This window comes from Lepus europaeus, chromosome 8 (assembly GCF_033115175.1).
Source record: "Lepus europaeus isolate LE1 chromosome 8, mLepTim1.pri, whole genome shotgun sequence".
NCBI classification, from domain to species: domain Eukaryota; kingdom Metazoa; phylum Chordata; class Mammalia; order Lagomorpha; family Leporidae; genus Lepus; species Lepus europaeus.
The window spans coordinates 39,625,429-39,646,027 of record NC_084834.1 but is presented as its reverse complement, the minus strand read 5'-3'; the positions used below and the strand labels follow the sequence as shown (position 1 = coordinate 39,646,027).

General features: G+C 38.8%; 1 pseudogene; it reads left to right on the top strand.

Annotated features, from left to right (window-relative positions):
• LOC133765252 (L-lactate dehydrogenase B chain-like) overlaps positions 1–18,886 on the top strand; it is a 63,025-nt pseudogene extending 44,139 nt beyond the window's left edge.
• Positions 18,887–20,599: the final 1,713 nt, after the last annotated feature.

Below are 20,599 nucleotides of genomic sequence, written 5' to 3'. Positions count from 1 at the left end.
TGAGTAAAACTTTCCCAACAGTGTAATTAATAATCTTAGATAAAAGATTACAGCCATAAAATGGGAACAGAAATTTTATCTTTAAAAAAGTCTTCACAAAATAGATAGCACAAGGAGATTAAGAATATTTGTTTCCACCAATATATTAGATTTTAAAACTTGGGGGAATATCTGCCAGAAAACAGAAAAAAGACAAACGAGGAATGAGAAAGACACACCCATACCAGGCCACACATTAGTGAAGTCTCAGAACATTGTGAGCATCCTAAAATTTCTAATAACTCCCAGGGATAACAAGCACACAGAAGAAATCAAAGCACTACCGAGCTCAGCAGCATCAGTAGCCAGGGAAGATAATTGACCTGTCTTGAAAACTCGGAGGAAAAATTAATTTCAGACTACACTTGTATATCCACTTAATGCATTAATTTGAATAAGGTAGACATATAACCTTTAGAAAATACTACCTTCCAGTTATTGTATAAGCTATTTGGAGGATATGTTACAAGAAAACCAATAATAAAGAGGAAAATTTAAAATTGAAGAAGTAGGATATTCAATAAGAAAAAAAGGCAGTTGGAATTTCAAAGATAATATGTCTTTTATGTAATAACATGTTATCCTGAAAAGAATCTCAGAGAGTATTTGATTCAAACTGGTGCAGGAGTTCAAACTCTATTGGATTTTCTATGCATGTAACCATGTTGAAAGAGCTGAATGACATTAAGCAAAGAAAAAACAAGACAGTGGTTACCTTCAACACAAAGAGTTCTGTAAGAATGGGAATGTAGTAATCATAGTGGTCCACATGGCTTAGCCATGTATGTTTATTTAATTATAGTATTAACACCAACTACTGACTCAATAAAAATGATTAATGTATTTTTACTAGAAGAATGAGGGAAAGGCATTATGGAAGTGAATATAGGAAACCATACATTAGTGTGAGAAAGCAAAATTCTCATTTTCAACAGTAGAGGCAAAAAATATTATCTAAAAGAAGAATGAGAACTAGCTATACATGTTTGATATGTAAAAATAAAGAGGCAAATGTTGAATAATAATAATACATAATATAAGTAATAAATATTGTAATAATATTGTAAAAATAGCTGAAAGCTCTTAGCACTGATGCAGAGAAATTGGATTGTCTTACTTGAATAGGAGACTGGTATTTTTCATTTATAATCATCCACTTTCTTAAATTTGTTAATTTGATATAAATAGAATCTAATTTTTAACAGAGACTAGTGATTATGTTAGCAAATAAATAAGACTAACAGAAATTTAATATCTTGCCTGAACAACTTCAATATTTTCTTTTCTCTCCCTTTGCATCTGAATTGCATTTTTTGGCCAGATTTAACTTCCTACAATACAGTTCAAATCATGTTGTTCTGCTTAAAACTTTTAATTGGGAGCAAGTTCATTTGGCATTCAAGGTCTTATTTCCCAAATATTTACCTTTCACTTAACAGGTGCTTATGGAGAAACTGCTGCATGTTCTATTGGAAGCAATGAGGTTACAAGTGATGGACAAGATCCGTAGCTCCAGTCTATAAGGCAATAAAATTCTACATATTTCCTGTTAATAATGTCTTTTCTAGGCCTTTGTTCTAATACTTTTGGCTTGTCAATTTTCTTTAGGAATGCATATACAAACTCTAATTATTCTTTAAGGCAAAATGCAAATGTTACCTCCTTCACAGGGTCCTCAAGTGGAAATTAATTTTTCTTATCCACCTGTCCTTTGACCTTCTTTTGACTTTTATGCCTATATTGCTTTCTCACTATGCTACAGCAATTCACAAACATGTTGTCTTCCCAACTCAATCCTGTGTTCCTTAAAAGTGGAACCCTTGATAAATTTTGATAAATTATTTTTCTATTCTTTATATTACATTTCTACAAAATATATACTCAATGAAGTAATTATCCAGAAAATTCATTGTATATTTTCATCTAAAACATCATGTTATGGTTTGAAAATGATTTAGCTCTGATACAATGCAATTGAATCCCCACAGTCCTATCTTAATGGTACTAAGAGTAGAAACATAACCCAATTATGGTGTTTAAAGTTAGTACTTTTAGGAAGTGATCAGGTTGGATTAGAACACTTAAGTGGTGACCCCAGGGGAGAAACAGACATGCATGCTCCCTGTCTCTTGCTATATGATGCCCTGCACCATCTCAACACTGCAGCAAGAATATTATTAGCACAGGCCAAACCAATGGAACCCACACAATCAACATAATCGTAGCTCTCATGAGCCAGAATAAAGTCTCTTTTCTTTTTAAAGTTAGCCTACTTCAGGTTTTTAATTACAACAAAATGATAATTATACACTGGGACACATACATGTGCTTTATGTTGTGTTTATTGTTAAATAAATGTTTTATTTTGGAAAACACAGAAGCATATCAAGATTACTATAGAAAGTTTCCATGTACTCCATACTCAGCCTCCTCTGTTATTATAACATTGCACATTAGCACAGTACATTTGTCACAATTAATGAACTGATATTGAAACATTATTATTAATTAAAGTTCATATTTATGCAGATGTCCTTAGCTTTACTCATTTTCTTTCTGTGCCAGGACCCAGCCAATAAGACACATTACATTTAGGTGACAGGTCTCCTTTGTACTCCTCTTGGCTGTGACAATTTTTCAAAATTTTCTTGGTTTTTTTTTTAAACTTTTATTTAGTAAATATAAATTTCCAAAGTACAGCTTATGGATTACAATGGCTCCCCCCTCCATAACTTACCTCCCACCCGCAACCCTCCCATCTCCTGCTCCCTCTCCCCTTCCATTCACATCAAGATTCATTTTCAATTCTCTTTATATACAGAAGATCAATTTAGTATACGTTAAGTAAAGATTTCAACAGTTTGCACCCACCCAGAAACACAAAGTGAAAAATACTGTTTGAGTACTAGTTATAGCATTAATTCACATTGAACAACACATTAAGGACAGAGATCCTACATGAGGAGTAAATGCATAGTGACTCCTGTTGTTGACTTACCAAATAGACACTCTTGTTTATGGCATCAGTAATCTCCCTAGGCTCTCGTCATGAGTTGCCAAGGCTATAGAAGCCTTTTGAGTTTGCCGACTCTGATCTTATTTGGAAAAGGTCATAGTCAAAGTGGAAGTTCACTCCTCCCTTCAGAGAAAGGTACCTCCTTCTTTGATGGGATCTCACTCACAGAGATCTTTCATATAGGTTTTTTTTTTTTTCCCACAGTGTCTTGGCTTTCCTGAAATACTCTCATGGGCTTTTCAGCTGGATCTGAATGCCTTAAGGGCTGATTCCGAGGCCAGAGTGCTGTTTAGGATGTCTGCCATTCTATGAGTCTGCTGTGCATCTCACTTCCCATGTTGGATCATTCTCTCCCTTTTTTACTCTATCAGTTAGTATTTGCAGACACTAGTCTTGTTTAGGTGATCCCTTTGACTCTTAGTCCTATCATTATGATCAGTTGTGAATAGAAATTGATCACTTGGACTAGTGAGATGGCATTGGTACATGCCACCTTGATGGGATTGAACTGAAATCCCCTGGCACGTTTCTAACTCTACTATTTGGGGCAAGTCAGCTTGAGCATGTCCAAAATTTTCTTGTTTTTAATGATTATATAAGCTTTCTTTTGTTGCAGTAAAATATTAGCACAGACTTAGCAGTATAAAACTATTTGAATTTGTTATCTTGCAGTTCCATAGGTTACAAGTCCAATACAGATCTAACTGGACTTCAATCAACTTATTAGGAGGGCTTGTATCTCACTGGAGGTTCAACATGAGGATTTGTTTCTTTATCTTTTCTAGTTTCTCTGAGTCATCCACATTCCCACCATAGTGATCCTCGACAGGTTGAGTATTACTGCTCAGATGCTTTATAAAATGTCCTTTAATTGAGGCTTGTCTGGTGTTTCTTCTCACGATTAGACTGAGGTGATTGGTTTGGAGGAGGAAGACCACAGAGGTAAAGTAGCACTCTCACCCCAGGTCAAGTGCACATGACCTGTCAACATGACTCAGCACTGCTGTTGTGAGTCCTGAGCACCTGGCTGAAGTGGTGTTTGTCAGGTGTAGTAGACAGAACTCTAGCATCCCACCACAAAGATGTCTATGTTCTAATCTCTGGAGTCTGTAATATGTTAAGTGGCATGACAAAGAGGATTTAAGATTACAGATGGAGGGGCCAGTGCTGTGGTGCAGCAGGTTAACGCCCGGGCCTGAAACGCCGGCATCCCATTTGGGCGCCAGTTTGAGACCTGACTGCTCCACTTCTAATCCAGTTCTCTGCTATGGCCTGGGAAAGCAGTAGGAGATGGCCTAAGTCCTTGGGCCCCGGCACCCACATGGGAGATCTGGAAGAAGCTCCTGGCTCCTGGCTTCGGATCAGTACAGCTCCGGCCATTGCAACCAATTGGGGAGTGAGCCATCGGATGGAAGACCTCTCTCTCTCTCTCTCTCTCTCTCTCTCTGCCTCTCCTCTGTGTAATTCTGACTTGAAAATAAATAAATCTTTTAAAAAAATGATAAATGATTACACATGGAATTAAGCTTTCTAATCAGCTCTCCAGTTGGCTTCCTGTGTCCCTTCATAATGGGTTTCACTGAGTATTTTATTTTCTGGAACTATAATATACTTCACACTTTAATGTCTGAATGTGAAGTATGGCAGGTTAATTTAGTAGCTCCATGGTATCTTCAGAGCATGGCTCTTTCTTTTTGCTCTGCTACCCATAAAGTACCAATGATATATCCTTTCACAACCACATGTGGGCTGTAGAGCAAGCATTACAGAATCACTCCACAGTCTTCTCCAGCAGGAAGAAGGCAGAAGCAAAAAGTCTTTCTTCTTTTGTACCTGTCTCGTAGAGTGATGGTTAATCTTTATGAAAAGCCTCCATTTGATTTCCACTTACATAACCTTCTGTAAAACCCAGTCACATGCCTGTCCTTGACTCAAATGTTAGCAAAAAGATCTCTAATGGTTTTGGATTGATCATGTCTGCTGGGGCTAGATACACATCTGCCCCACCCCACAAAATAAATAAACAATCTGAAGGGGAGCAAGGAAATGGGAAGTAATACAGTTTTCAGTGGACAACAAATACTAGATGTAACTAATAGACAACTTGTTTTTTGTTTTGCTTTGCTCTAAATATGAAATAAGCTCAAAAGACACGGCAGAGACATCAGACAGATTTATTATCATATTTGAAAATAAATTTCTAACAATATTGACATAAATGAGGAATCTTCAAGAAGTTGATGAAATATGTGTATTATAAAAATACTATATACAGATTTCAACATTTTTCACCAAAATAAACATTTTTCAGTTATATTTTTCCATGAACTTTTTGAAGTACCCTCACATTGGCAGATGGAAAAACAAATCATACTTTACACATGGAAACAATATTTTTCAGGATTTTACTCATTTTATATATATATATATATATATATGTGTGTGTGTGTGTGTATATATATATATATATATCTCAAAGGAAATTCTCAAAAATCAAGTTTACAAAGGGAAATGCTTATTTTGCTTTGTTTTGTTTTTGATGTGTTCAATTCAATAGCCTTTAGTCATTAGTTATTCGATTAAATACAATCCTAGATGTTGCTTTAAAGGAACTTTGTAGATGCATTTACAGCCTTTTATCATAGCATCCTAAGTAAAGTAGATTCTTCTGTATAATCTGTGTGGGTCTGATTGAATCAGTTAGAAACACTTAAAGGCAAGGCTAAAGTTTCACAAACAGAGCAGTAAGTCTTCCTGTGTGCAATAGCTTCCACACACAAACTGGAGTTTCCCCAAACACTTCTCTTCCTTCTTGCTTGTCTGGTGGATTTCCAACTTGCTTAACCATCTCCCACAGTCAAGTGACCCAATTCCTTATAATAAATTTTTCTTTCTTCCTCTCTTCTTCTCTACCCACTTCCTTTCCACCAATCTAGCTATCTACCTGTTTAAACATCTATTATCTAGATATCTATCCAGATTACCTATCTATTTATCTATCCATCTATCTATTATTATCACCTCTCAATCCACCCACCATATTAGTTCGGCTTCTCTGGTTGAACAGTGTCTGCTAATACTTAGAGACAAACTACTTAAGTAGAATCATCTCTTCTAGATTTGTACTACACTAGCATTCTTTCTTCACTTTCCCATTTTAGAATGCCTTTTCTCTGAAAATTGTTTTAATTCTTAAAAGAATTAACAATTATACTGTTATCCATTCAGTGTTCAATACACTGTACATGAGTCACTTTCTCTAGCAGGAAATTTCTTCTAGCTTAGCTAAATTAGAAGGGAAGATCTGAGGAAAAATTGAGATAGGGAAAAACTAGGGCAGAGTGCAAGAGGTGGAAATACACACTGACAAGATGAAAAATAATACATGTTGACATTTTGACAAAACAAATACATTTAAAACATCTGTTGGTCTGGGTGTTTTGAGTACCCCACAGTCTTGTTGACACAGTGCTTGAAGTAAATAAGAATCCAACGCTGAATGATTCCAGTTCTTGTCTTTTAACAGAAGCCAAATTAGCAGTGCTTTCACTGCAATTGTTTTAAAATTAAGCTTATTCAGCTTTCTTAGTTGTGAAGACATGTCAACACTTTTTCTTTCCATGACATTTATTCAGTCTTTTTTGCCCATCTAAAGAATAATTAATATGCCGTAGAAATGATTTTTTCTATAATTTTTTGGGCAGTATCTCCAGACAAAATCCCATGTTCTTTGTGCCTTTATTATAATCAAAGTAGCACAGAGTTTGAAAACAGAACATATGGGTTTACAGAGAGTCAAATTCTGTATCAGAACACATTCCTTTATATGGTCTCTATTTCTCAGCATAACACCCACAACTTTCTTATATTCATTATAATTTATTTATTGATTTCATTTGCTGTCTGTCTCCCCTACCAAAGTAGAAGACTTAGGAGGGCTGACATTTTATTTATGAATTACAATGTGTGGGTGTTCCAGTACGTGGTACTGGTGTACTAGTGTACTAGTGGTACACTACCTGGCACATAACAAATGCTTGCTAACTACTGAACAATAAGCCTCAGTGTTCCTGAATGCTTAATTTGGACATATAATTTACTAGATTACTATGAGGGGGAATCAGAATGTGTATAGCACTCTGGAATATTCTAATGAATCCAAACTCAAAGTTTCTATAAGGATCTCAATATCTACTTCCTTCCAGAGTGTGCAGGAGATAGATAAATATGGGACAGAAATAAAGCATTCATTCATTTTACCCTTTCTCAAAATTTACTCTTGTGTTATCTCTAATTCTCTAATCACAACACTGTGTTAGGTTGTAACCTTCTGAGAAGTGTGCTTGCTGGTTTTAATCTAGTGCTGTACTAATAAAGGATTCAGAAAGAGCCTTCTGCTGAAAGACAATCAAGTTAGCCAACCAGCCAACAAATAGGATAATTGTTGCTTGGTTATTCTGAAAGTGGTGAAATATTAAATATCAGTAAGTTATTTGTTCTGTTAACTAGTAATATTAAGAGTTTTTTTTCTTCAAATACAACCCTACTACTTCATGCTGTACTTGTCCATTTGCCCTTATTCTTTCTTTTTTTTTTTTACTTTTATTTAATGAATATAAATTTCCAGTGTACAGCTTATGGATTACAATGGCTTCCCCCTCCCATAACTTCCCTCCCACCCGCAACCCTCCCCTCTCCCACTCCCTCTCCCCTTCCATTTGCATCAAGATTCACTTTAAATTCTCTTTATATACAGAAGATCAATTTAGTATAAAGATTTCAACAGTTTGCACCCACATAGCAACACAAAGTGAAACATACTGTTTGAGTACTAGTTATAGCATCAAATCACAATGTACAGCACATTAAGGACAGAGATCCCACATGAGGAGCAAGTGCACAGTGGCTCCTGTTGTTGACCCAACAAATTGACACTCTAGTTTATGGCACCAGTAACCACCCTAGGCTGTCGTCATGAGTTGCCAAGGCTATGGAAGCCTTCCAAGTTTGCCGACTCTGATCATATTTAGACAACGTCATAAAAGACAGAGTGAGGATAGTAACCAATGATCCCAAGAGTGGCATTGACCAGGTTTCAACAATTATACAGCATTAAGTGGGGAAGAGGACCATCAGTACACACAGGTTGGGAGTAGAGCCATTGGTGGTAGAGTAGAGGTTATGATTAAAAAGGAATGAGGCCCAAGTACTCTAGACAGGATCTAGAACAAAGGACAGAGTCATTATTAGAGGAGCTAAGAAAGCTGCTGTCTAAGCTACAAGTAATTTTTCTGATTGAGAGGCAAATAGAACCTGACAGAAGGGGCTTGATAATAATCTGTTGGGCTTTAGGCCTTGTAAGTTAAGAGGCCCAGACCTATCTATCTCTTCACATGGGGTACATCCTAAGGGAGGTGTGAACCTCCTAGGGGAAGGCACTCTGTTGACGTTCATTACTTGGCTGGCCTGGGAGGAGAGCTGGCCAGGTAAAGGCAGGGGGCATCTCTAACAAGAAATTTACAGTTCTGCCTGCAATGTTGCTGACCCTACTTGGCTGTCCCCTCAACTGCAGTGGTCACTTTGGAAGTTGGGCTGAGTGAAGGGCTTTTCAGCTTAGAGCCAATAAGATCTGTGGCTCTGACCTGGGCATCCTTCGACTCCAGGGCAGGTCCATTTCCAGTGATCCAACTCTTGGCAGAGCTGCCAGGGCTCTTCACAAGCTGACTTCTGCTGAAGCCCAGGCTTACCACATTGAAAGCCACTGCAGTGGACTGGCCTGTTGGGTCTCCTTGAGGGCAGATCACTGTACAGATCAGCCATTAATAGGCCTGCCACCCATTGCTTCTGATGCCGAGCTTTCTTTTCCTCCTGGTTTGTGTTAAAGCAGACCAGAAGATGCAAGTCAAGGGAGTGCCCCTGTCCCATCTCTAATCTTCGGTGGCCTGAACTACAAGTCTATAGTCACAGGCATGTTCTGTAGTAGTTTTTCTAAGGTAGACAATGCCCATGAGGAAAATTATATTCTCACTTTAAAACTTTCTTTCCCTTTGGTCTGAAAGGGAGGTTTTTTCTACTTACTGTATACTTCGCTGATGGCGAAGTAAATCTAGCTATGAGATTATTATTTAAGTTCTTATTTTGGCTATGCTATTACAGAAAAATGTTAGCCATCTCTTTTATAAGGTCTAAAGATTAAATTGTGTGTCCTACAGATTCCTTCATAATAGAATTAGTTTCCTACCTTGAAGAGAATAGAGAAATGAAAGAACAAGTTGGGCTTAGAATAGAGAAATGAGGGAGCAAGTCCTAGATCGCTTGCTGACAATAGCAATATCACATGAATACTTAGCAAACCGTTTCAACCACTAGATAACAACTTAAGAAAACATTTACCAGAAGGTCCAATGCCTTCTATAAATTTTAAGAATCATGTATTTGAAAACACCTCTTAATATCTAACATGGTGTAGTTTGTTTAACCAGTAAACTTAAGCACAACCATATAAAATGTTTTTAGTTTCTTTCTACCAACAAGTCTAAAACATATGATACACAGATTCAGGTCACACAAATTAAAATGTATCTTTGATTGATTTTAGCAGCTTAAATTTATGGACAATCTTATCTATAAGCCATTTAAAATAAAACTCTTAATAAAATTTCCCCATGTGGACATACAATATGTACACACATATAACATAGCATAATAGACCAATATAGCAATTTTAATAATAGCTTTTAAAAATCTTTAACACTTTTTGTAGATTGCCAATTGATTTGAATTGCTTTTTGTTTTTAGTAACCTCAGTTAACCATACTTTCTCTCAGTTGGTACTGTTAATACATTATTGGCTTCATCTGTTTACAGAGCCATCCCAAAGTACTGAATACAATAGAAGTGGCTGGAAAAAGTCCATAGGAACCGATAGGAGGACAGCTAAACACAGAACCAACAACGCTTTAGTTTTATGAGCAGCAAATCATATATAACTGTGGATGACAAAAGACTTTAAGTCGCCATGTTTAAAATTATAAACTCATCAACCAACAAGAGGCACTTGCTTACTTCACAGTATTTTTGAAAGCACCTGTAGGATTTGACAAGTATTTAACCCTTTAGGCCTCTGGGGCTTTCTCATTAAGATAACTATCATGTCTAGTAACACAAGATCATTAGACTTTTTAATTCTCAAACATTTGTATTAATAGCATTTTCCATTATAGAAACTTAAAGTCTGGTACCACATCACATCTTGACAGTCCTTCTAATATAATCCAAATAGCCTGATTAGTTGGTGTCTCTATAAGATGAGAGACATAGGTCCTTCGATTTTTTTCAGTTGGGCCCAAACTGGAAAAACCAAAGTCCAAGATTTACTGGAAATTTTAGAGACCAGATTGTTTGAAACTTTGATTTTTTGAATGCCTATCAAGAATGCCAAGAAGGCTCAAAATCCAAAATATCTGGTTGAAATAAGATTCCTTAAAATTATGACATAACATAGACCAAATTTGAACATTGTTACAAGGTGATTATTCAAATCTTTGAAAATAAGCACATATTTAAATAACCCATAGCTCTTAATAAAAATTCAGCTGTTTTTGAACAATTAGAATTTAACAGACATCAAGAGAACATAATAGATTACTTTAACACATTGCTTTAACAGAGCATCAGAGTTTAATTCTATGTCAAAGAGAAATTGAGCTTCCTGTGATCTTTTGCTGTGAGGTTTCCTTCCTTTACCTTCTTTCATATTGGTGACCATGTTTCTGTGTTTCTGTGTGTAAGACATCTTTAAGCATCTTTTGCAGGGCAGGATGAGTGGCAACAAATTCTTTCAGTTTCTGTTTGCTATGAAAAGTCTTAATTTCACCTTCATTCACAAATGAGAGCTTTGCAGGATATAATATTCTGGGCTGGCAGTTTTTCTCTCTTAGTACCTGGGCTATGTCTCGCCATTCCCTTCTAGCTTGTAGGGTTTCTGATGAGAAGTCAGCTGTGAGTCTAATTGAAAATCCTCTAAGAGTAATCTGACGTTTCTCTCTTGCACCTTTTAAGATCTTTTCTTTATGTTTCACTGTGGTGAGTCTGATTATGACGTGTCGTGGTGAGTATCTCTTTTGGTCATGTTTATTAGGGGTTCTATAAGCTTCCTGTACTAAGATGCCTCTGTCCTTCTCCAAACCTGGGAAATTTTCTGCTAGTATCTCACTGAAAATGCCTTCTAATCCTTTCTCCCTCTCCATGCCTTCAGGAACTTCTAGAACCCAAATGTTGAGTTTTTTAATAGTATCCTGTAGATTCCTGACAATATTTTTTAGATTTCTAATTTCTTCTTCTTTTCTTAGGTTTGCCTGTTTCCTTTCCTGTTCTCTGTCTTCTAAGTCTGATATTCTCTCTTCTGCTTCACCCATTCTGTTTTTAAGGCTCTCTAATGTGTTTGTCATTTGATCTATTGAATTCTTCATTTCATTATGATTTCTCGTCACTATCACAGTTTCTTGTTCCACTAGTTGTTTCATTTCATTTTGATTCCTACTTAATATTTCATTTTCACGAGAGAGATTTTCTATCTTGTCCATTAAGGATTTCTGTAGTTCAAGAATTTGTTTTTGAGAGCTTCTTAATGTTCTTATCAATTTTTTGAGATCCGCTTCTTGCATTTCTTCGATCTCATCATCTTCATAATCTTGAATTGGGGTGTCTTTTTCATTTGGGGGCGTCATAGTGTCTTCCTTGTTCTTGTTAGCTTGGTTTTTGCGTTTGTTGTTTGGCATGTTGGAGATATTTGGTTTCTTCACTGTGGTGTTTTTTCTTGTTACACTGTGGCTCTATATTAAGTGGACTGTCTGCTTTCGGTCGAGCCTTAGAGGTTTGAGATGAGTGTGGACTGAGAGCTGTGTTTGGTTCCTCAGGGTTGAGGGTGTGTCAAAGATGACACTCCCAGGTTAGGTGTGGTAAATCTCTCTTTCTTTTTTTGATTCAAAAGGGAAGTAATTCCGCACAGCTGAACGTAATTGGAGGTAGTTAGCAGGCAAATGATATACCCACAGGAGCCAGAGATCGGAAGCTCTTTCCCAAGGACTACACAGGGAATCTGTGCTGCCCTCAGTGTGGGCTCCAATTCTCCTGCAGTCTCCCACTGGGTTGCCAAGTTAGATGCTAATCTCCTGTTATTTCACCCCTCCCCCCAGAGTCAGGTTTTTCTGCTAGGCTCAGGGCCGGTGCAGACCTGAGGTCGCCCTGCTTATGATGTATGTCAAAATGGCGCCTGCTCTTTGTCTTGCTCGCCTTGGAGGGGTGAGCGGAGAGGGAGAAACTTGTGTCCGTATCGGTCACATTTTTTTTTTTCCTCTCTCTCTTCTAGTTAGCCTGGTGAACTCTCCCCCACTGAGTTTCAAGCCTCATTCCCTCTAGTCTCCTCTTTCTGCTTGCCCGCTGGTGTCTTGGGCTATTGAGGTTTGGCTCACCTCGCGTTCCAGTGCTGGTGTGTTGATTCTGCCGCTGGTGTCCCAAAATTGGGCTCCCACGCTCTCCACGCAGGTCCACTGTGAATCACTAGTTCTGGAAGAGTTTCCTCTGCTGTTTCTTCTCCTACTCTTCCTTGACCCTGCAGTATCTCCACTTTTATTAAACTGTCTCCCCCGGACTAATAGTGTGCTCCCTTCCTATTCCGCCCACCCCTTATTCTTTCTTTAGTGGAAATGAAAGAAAAGTGGATCTCCCTCTGCAACAAAATACTGAATAAATCTTGCAAATAAACTTATGCATGTTAATTTTTGAATGCTGAGACCAAAGAACAGAAATTTGGGAGGTTTCATTCTCTGTAATTGAGAATGGATGATCCAATATTAGATAAAACATACTCACATATGAAATCCACAAAAATGTACACAGAATGTTAACAGTGTTTCTCCCTGGGTCACAGGGATGTGTTTGTTGTGGGTATCTTTATTTTTTTTTGCAATAAGCATATAATATTCATGTACTTATAATAAAAATAAAAAATATTTTTTTCTTGAAAATAGAATTTTAAATCAGGGGAGTAACAGAAAAATTTGAACCCTCTGTAATGCCTTATTATCAATAAATAAGTAGAATGGGGAAAGATAAAAAGTACACAGGAGTTTAAAACAGGCAACCTCAGGTTTTATAAGAAAAAGGCAGTAATAGCTCAATGACAAACTGTTTTGGTAGCACAGTTAAATCATTTTTAAGCATCTTCTCTTGGTCCTTCTGATATTTTTCCATAAACACTAGGATATCACTGTGTTCAGGGACTGCCAGGCTATTGGCAGGGGACAAAATACAAAGCACAATTTTTTACTTTAATATTTTACCTTAAAACACCATTGATCTTAAGCAACCTCCACAATTGAAAATCAGGACTTTCTGAGTAATTTATAGGGAAAAACTGTAAAGCTTATCTTTGAAACAAAATGAAATAATGCCTGCACTTCCCAAATGGGGAAATTTTATGTTAAATCACCCACCAGGCAAATATGACAAAACATTAAGAAATATTTAAAGATTTCATTTCTCTTCCTGATAATGACAAGGTTCATTTTGTGCTCTCAGAGGGGAAATCAAATCTGATTTACTGTCAACTACCTGAGTGCCACAATGCACATTTCACATTCTTAAAACAGCCTCAGCACAGCAACGATATTAGTGTCCTTTCACGATGGTGTTGATCAACTGCCAAAATGCTGACAAATCACCCAACGTTTTCATTTAAACCTACCTGTTTCTTCATTGTGATAAAACAGGAGGCGCAGCATGTGGCAACCTATCACAATTCCACTGGCAAGAAGAAGTCAGATATACTCAGCCCTTCTTTGAAAGGACAAACTGTAACAGCAAAAGGGACGATCTACAACTAGGTGTATTCCTCCACTCCTCTGAATCTCCCTCCTTTCTTCGTTGGACCCAAACAATAAAGTGTCTTGTTTGGGAGTGGAGGGCCCTATCTGAGGAAAGCTGAAGTCAGATCTTAAGAAAGTCCTGGAAAGCATCTGAAAAGTAGCATTGACAGCCTCACCTCTCATAATCCTCAAATCACTATTGTGATCTTGACTCCCAAGTGGGCCAGCCGTATGTTAAGAGGAAACATCCAGGAACGTACCATGAAAAACATCCAGAAGAAAAGGGCTTAAAATGTTTAATTATTTAACCAAGCTTATTATTAGGTGCTTCAAACATCAGCTGCTAGATTGAATAATTGTTCCAAGCAGATTGTTTATAGCTCCTTATGGGTATGTGCAGGATATTTTTGTTGTTTCTAGATTTTTTTTTTACAGGCAGAGTGGACAGTGAGAGAGACACACAGAGAGAAAGGTCTTCCTTTTCCGTTGGTTCACCCCACAATGGCCACTGCGGCTGGCACCCTGCGCTGATCTGATAACAGGAGCCCAGGAGCCAGGTGCTTCTCCTGGTCTCCCATGCTGGTGCAGGGCCCAAGGATTTGGGCCATCCTCCACTGCACTCCCAGGCCACAGGAGAGAGCTGGACAGGAAGAGGAGCAACCTGGACAGAATCCAGCACCCTGACCGGGACTAGAACTCCGTGTGCCGGAGCCGCAGGCGGAGGATTAACCTATTGAGCTGCGGCACCAGCCTGTTTCTAGATTTTTAAAAGCTGATTCCAAGTTAGTCAAAATTTTAGTGCATGATAGAATTCCAGAGGAAAATTCCTGTTTCTGAGTGTTTGCCAAATCATCACCATAGTCCTTGTTGGGTTTTGCTCTTTCTCCTGTAGGAAGAAATTCTCAAAAATTGCCATAAATTTCCAATGATAAGGTTTGGAACTGGAATGAGGAAGACAAAAGACAATCTACTATGTTCTTGAAGAGATGGCAAGATAAAGGATATAACTATCCATCAATGCTCCCCTCTTGGATAACTGAGGGCAGGAAGTAAGAAAAATGTTTGGAGGCCAGGTTAGTGATGCAAGAAAATTCTAATTCATCACCTCAAGAAAGCAAAGCAAAACAGCATGATGAATGCTAGTCGTAATACAAGGTGTAATTAATTGACCAGTTTTCCCTTTGTGAAGCATAAAAATGTTTGAAAGAGTTACAGCAAACTTACTTTACCTGTCTGTTCAAAGCCATTATTTCTCTTTAGAATCATATATTTCCCCTAAGACATGGATTCTTCTGTCATTCACTAAAGAGCTGTCCAATTTACCCATTCTTCTATTCAGCAATTGGTCTTGCTACTGGACCTTGTCTCAGGTTAAAAAGTTTAACCATTTCCCTTCATTTCAGAATAACAAGGAATATGGAACAAGAGTGTCAATTGTTAAATCAACAACAGGAGTCACTGTGCACCTATTCCCCATGTCCTTAATGTGTTGTACTATGCGAATTAACGCTAAAACTAGTCTTCAAAAAGTACTTTATACTTTGTGTTTCTGTGTAGGTGCAATCTGTTGAAATCCTTACTTAGTATATACTAAGTTGATCTGTATATATAGATAATTAAAAATGAATCTTAATGAAGAATGGGATGGGAGAGGGAATAGAAGAGGGTATGGTTTACGTGTGGTTATGGGGGGGAAACCACTATAATCCAAAAGTTGTACTTTTGAAATTTATAGTTATTTAATAAGTTTTCTAATAAAAAAATAAAGAAACTGATCTCCACTAAAGAAAGAATAGGAGCAATCCCAGTTCTGCACCCCATTCACACCTGTTCTTGCCACTCCCCACTGAATATCCAACTGCCTTCTCTCATGCTCACTTCAAACAGTCTAAACTCAACCTATCCCAGACTAAATTCAAAAATGTTCTTCTTGGTGATTATTTGAGGCTGAGAAGAGTTGGGGTAAGGATAGAGGGAGTTTGGATAGCAGGTACAGAATCAGAGTTGGGTCAAAGGAATAAGTTCCTAAGAATTCCTGTTGTGAATTACAGTCACCTGTAATTACCTAGAAGAATCCAGGATCCAGCCTAATATGCAATTAGAAATAAAACTGAGAAATAATTCCAAGAACTAGAATGTAATAACAGGTATATTATAACTTTTCTTTAGAAACACAACTTTTATCTGTACAATTATCCAAATCTCTACAAACTATAATGAGAGTAAGAATAATTTGTTTGTAACATAAATTGAGATTCATCAGCTTTGGCCTAAACATTACATAAGTGCACCAAGAATAGTCATTGATCATATAGGAATATCAGATTTGTAAAAAACTCAAGGTTAAGGAACACAAGCCAAAGCAGACATAAGATTGTACTTGCAGCCTTGTGCTATGTATAAAGAAATTTTAAATATGATAGCCCAGTCAAAACCTTGATAATTTATATATATATAATATTTCTAGTTGTAACCAATGAGAAAGCAAATTCTAATTGAATTTACACAAGTAACCATTTATGCTAAAAATAATAAAACTCACAGTTTCCAAATTATGCAGAGATCATGTAAGAAGAAAAAAGTAAACGCTTCTATTTTTGTTCACAAAAGTATACTTAAATAGTGCAGGCACTGTATCGCAGCAAGTTGAGCCACCACTTGCAGCTCCCGCACCTCATATCAGAGCACTGGTTCAAGTCCTAGCTGTGCTTCTGATTACCCTTCCTGTTAATACATCTGGGAAGCAGCAGCTGATGGCTCAAATACCTGAGCTCCTGCTATCCATCCTGTGGGAGACACACGGAATTCCTGGCCACTGGTTTTGGCCTGCCCAACCCTTAACTGTTATGGGCACTTGTAGAGGGAACAGGAGAACAGAAGATCTCTCTGTCTCTCTTTCACTCTGCCTTTCAAATACATAAATAAATCTTTAAAATAAGAAAAGTATACTTTTACCAAATTGCTATAAACTATAGCTAGATTACAAGTAAAGTTTCCTTAATTCTGCAATTAGTAACATTTAAGAATCAGCAGTGACTGAAATAAAGTTGTAAAAACTATAAAAAAAAAAAAAGAAAACTTACTCCTCTGTCACTGTTTCATAAACCTGTAAGAACGGCTCTTCTCTCTTGCCCTCTGCTTCAAGGCAGGCATCATGTTCCACCTTCTGAATACATCTCAAATCTCTCCTCTTCTCTCTTTACCACTCCTGGCCCAAGTACCATCGATTCTCTATCTGCGCTGAAAGCATTCAAATTGGTGTCCTGTTTCCAGGCTTTCCCTTTTGCAATCTGGGTTTTTTTTTTCTTTTTTTTTTTACTTTTTATTTATTTATTTATTTATTTTTGACAGGCAGAGTTAGACAGTGAGAGAGAGAGAGAGACAAAGAAAGGTCTTCCTTTTTCCGTTGGCTCACCCCCCAAGTGGCCGCTATGGCTGGGGTATTCACGCTGATCCGAAGCCAGGATCCAGGTGCTTCCTCCTGGTCTCCCATGCGGGTGCAGAGCCTAAGGACTTGGGCCATCCTCCACTGCCTTCCCAGGCCACAGCAGAGAGCTGGACTGGAAGAGGAGCAACCGGGACAGAATCCGGTGCCCCGACCAGGACTAGAACCCAGAGTGCTGGCACCCGCAGGTGGAGAATTAGCCTATTGAGCCGTGGCGCCAGCCCCCTTTTGCAATTTGTAATCTGTAAAACATATTACTTCCTTAGAGTATCTCACTATTCTTAGAAAAAAAAATCATACTGCTTAGTTTTACCAACAAGACCTTTTGTGAGATGGCATCTGTTCACTTTTCTATTCAACATCACAGTCCTCCTTTCCTCTCTGGCTCTATTTAAGGCACCCTGATCATTCTTTCAATCTTCCCAAGAGCCAAGTAACTTCCCGAGTCTGAGCTTACTATGTGCTAGCCTCAAAGCTCCATCCCCACTCCATCCCTGATCTTCACTAGCTAACCCCTTTCTTCTCATTTTTCTGGACTTAGTTTCAATGCCATTTCTTCAGAGAAACTTTCTGACTCCTCCACCCCCACCCCATCCCTGTCAGACTTTTCAGATCTCCCTGTTACAAGCTTCCTTAGTGCAGTAACATATTTTGTTCATGGCACTTGCTTCACCTAAAATTAAATAGCCCTTTCTGGCATTGATGTGGGACTCCACAGTGGGTTTCAATTAGAGCATCCACAGTGTTGGTGTCCTTAGTGTTATGCTGATGAACCTTCAAGCACTGAAAGTTATTTACACATTATTCCTGAAGATTCCTTCAGGATTTAAACACCAAAAAATTAAAACTTCTATATAAAAGTCATGTTTATACTTGCTATTTCTGTTTCTCCACTTATTTTAGAAGAAAGAGAACCTTAGAAATCCAATAAGTACAAGAAATTAAGATTGAAATAAGGATTAGACTAAAATAAAAATTCCAGGATTTTCAGGAATACGATGTTATTTCTTTAAAGATCACTAACAAGGACAAAATCTCACAGCAACAAATGTAGTCCTTGCACCTGTAGAAATAAAGAACTAGCATCCATTTCAATTCAAATATCACCCACATTGCTAAGGGAGCTCACAAAAGGAGTTCATTAGTGCCACCTGGGCTGACGGGTTTATGGTCCCATCATTATACCTGCTAATAGATGAACTGATGATATGAATCAAATTCACTGAAATCTCTGTTCATCTTGAATACATTGTAGAAAATCAAAGTCAAGATGATGTGCTCCATAGTATTACAGATGTAATAAAGCCTAAAACTCTGTTCAAAATGAGAATTATGTGCAGTGAGCTATCTTATCTGACCCAAAATGTTTTGGGGGCTAATAGCCCATGGCGTAGTGCTCATCAACATGGATCAAGAGAAAAGACATGGTTTAAATCAGGGGCTGACTCTGTTACCACTCAGGACCATTTCCACCTCTACGAGAATCGCTATAAGAACACCTACCTGCAGATGTCTTAGTTATCTCTCCCCAGGAAGGCAGCTTGTTCCTTCTCTCCATTTAACTTCTGCTGCTTAGAATTCTTGATTCCCTCATTTGACAGGAGATGAATGTGGGGAACCGCAGGCTGGCCACCTGTGGGAACCTCCTCATCTGCATAGCTTGCAGCAATCGGCCGACCACAAGACCTACAAAAACAACCAGGTGAAACAGATGAAACAGAATGAACTCTGCATAAACAACGAGGAAGAACCAGGTGAAACAGATGAACTTTCAACCTGAGACTAGACACGCCCTTTCACCTGATTGGACGATATCAGCATAAAGGGACATTGGGATCTGGGCAGGGCCGTGGCCACCGCTGCTGTCGGTCACTGCCACGGCCCCTCTTTTCTCCTCTCCCCACTTTCCTTCTGCCCCCACAAGTAAAAGTTCCTTGAACCGATGAACAGTGACCATGTCGTGATTGCGTTGTACCCTCGCAGGCGAGGGTCTGACAAATGGTGCCGTGACTCGGATAGTCAGACCGGTCACTGGAAGCGGGAAAGAAAAAAATTAGAATGTGTGGAAAACACGGGAATCTAGGCGGTAAAGTCTAGGATTGGTACTGGGGAAAAAAATTAAATGTGTGGAAAACACGGGAGTCTAGGCGGTAAAGTCTAGGGTTGGTACCGGGAAAAAATTAGAATGTGTGGAAAACACGGGAGTCTAGGCGGTAAAGTCTAGGGTTGGTACCGGGAAAAAATTAGAAAGTGTGGAAAACACGGGAGTCTAGGCGGTAAAGTCTAGGATTGGTACCGGGGAAAAAAAGGGATCCCGACAACCAAGTTTTCTTTTAAGAAAAGGAAAAAAGAAAAAAGCAGCGGGGACGCCCGTGAAAGCAGCCGCTGTAAAGCGGTGAGTTAGAACAGGAACAATGGCGTGGGGTCGGAAGACAACTGAGGGCAGCAGAGAAATCGCCTGAAGTCCTTAGGTTATGGCAACTGATCGACCAAGCTAGGAAATAGCAGCCCTCTTAGGTGAAGGGGCTGACTTACTAGAGGAAACGCAGAGAGAATCTCAATCTGGGAGCCTAGACGGACACGAAGAAGATGGAGACAGGACCAACATGGGTCAGGACAGAGATAGGGAGGATGAGAGACCCCTTCCTTCCTTCTGTACCCCCCCATTCGAACCAAGACTCTTCCCCCCTCCGGAGGACTCCTCCATGAGAGACAAAAGGCAGGGGCTTCTCCCTGGAACCTCGAGAAAAATGGGCAGGAGGACGAGGCACTCCCCCTAAGTGGGAAGAATATCACCACATAAATCAGACTTTCCCTGTGATAGTGGACAACCGGGGATGGACCAATGGACTAGTCCCAGAGGACTGGAGGAACCTAGCTAAGGCTGTGCTTGGTGGGGGAGACTTCCTCCTCTGGTCCGCGGCTTAGAGAGCTCTCGAGGGCTCAGGCCCATGCTAACGCTAGGAACGGTCAGCCAGCCTGGAATGAGGATAATGACGAACAGGCTCAGGCTGGTTGCCCCAATGAGGTTTTGATGCAAGTGAGAGAACTAGCCCGGAGGGCATGGAAGGCTATTCCAAGGAATGGGCTAGGACGAAAATGTTTCAAGTGTGGAAAAGGTCGCATGAAAAAGGAATGTACAGAACAGGGACAATTTGGACGCCAACTAGGACTGTACCCTTGATGTAGTAAAGGCAACCACTGGGCAAATGAATGCTATTCCAAGCAAGA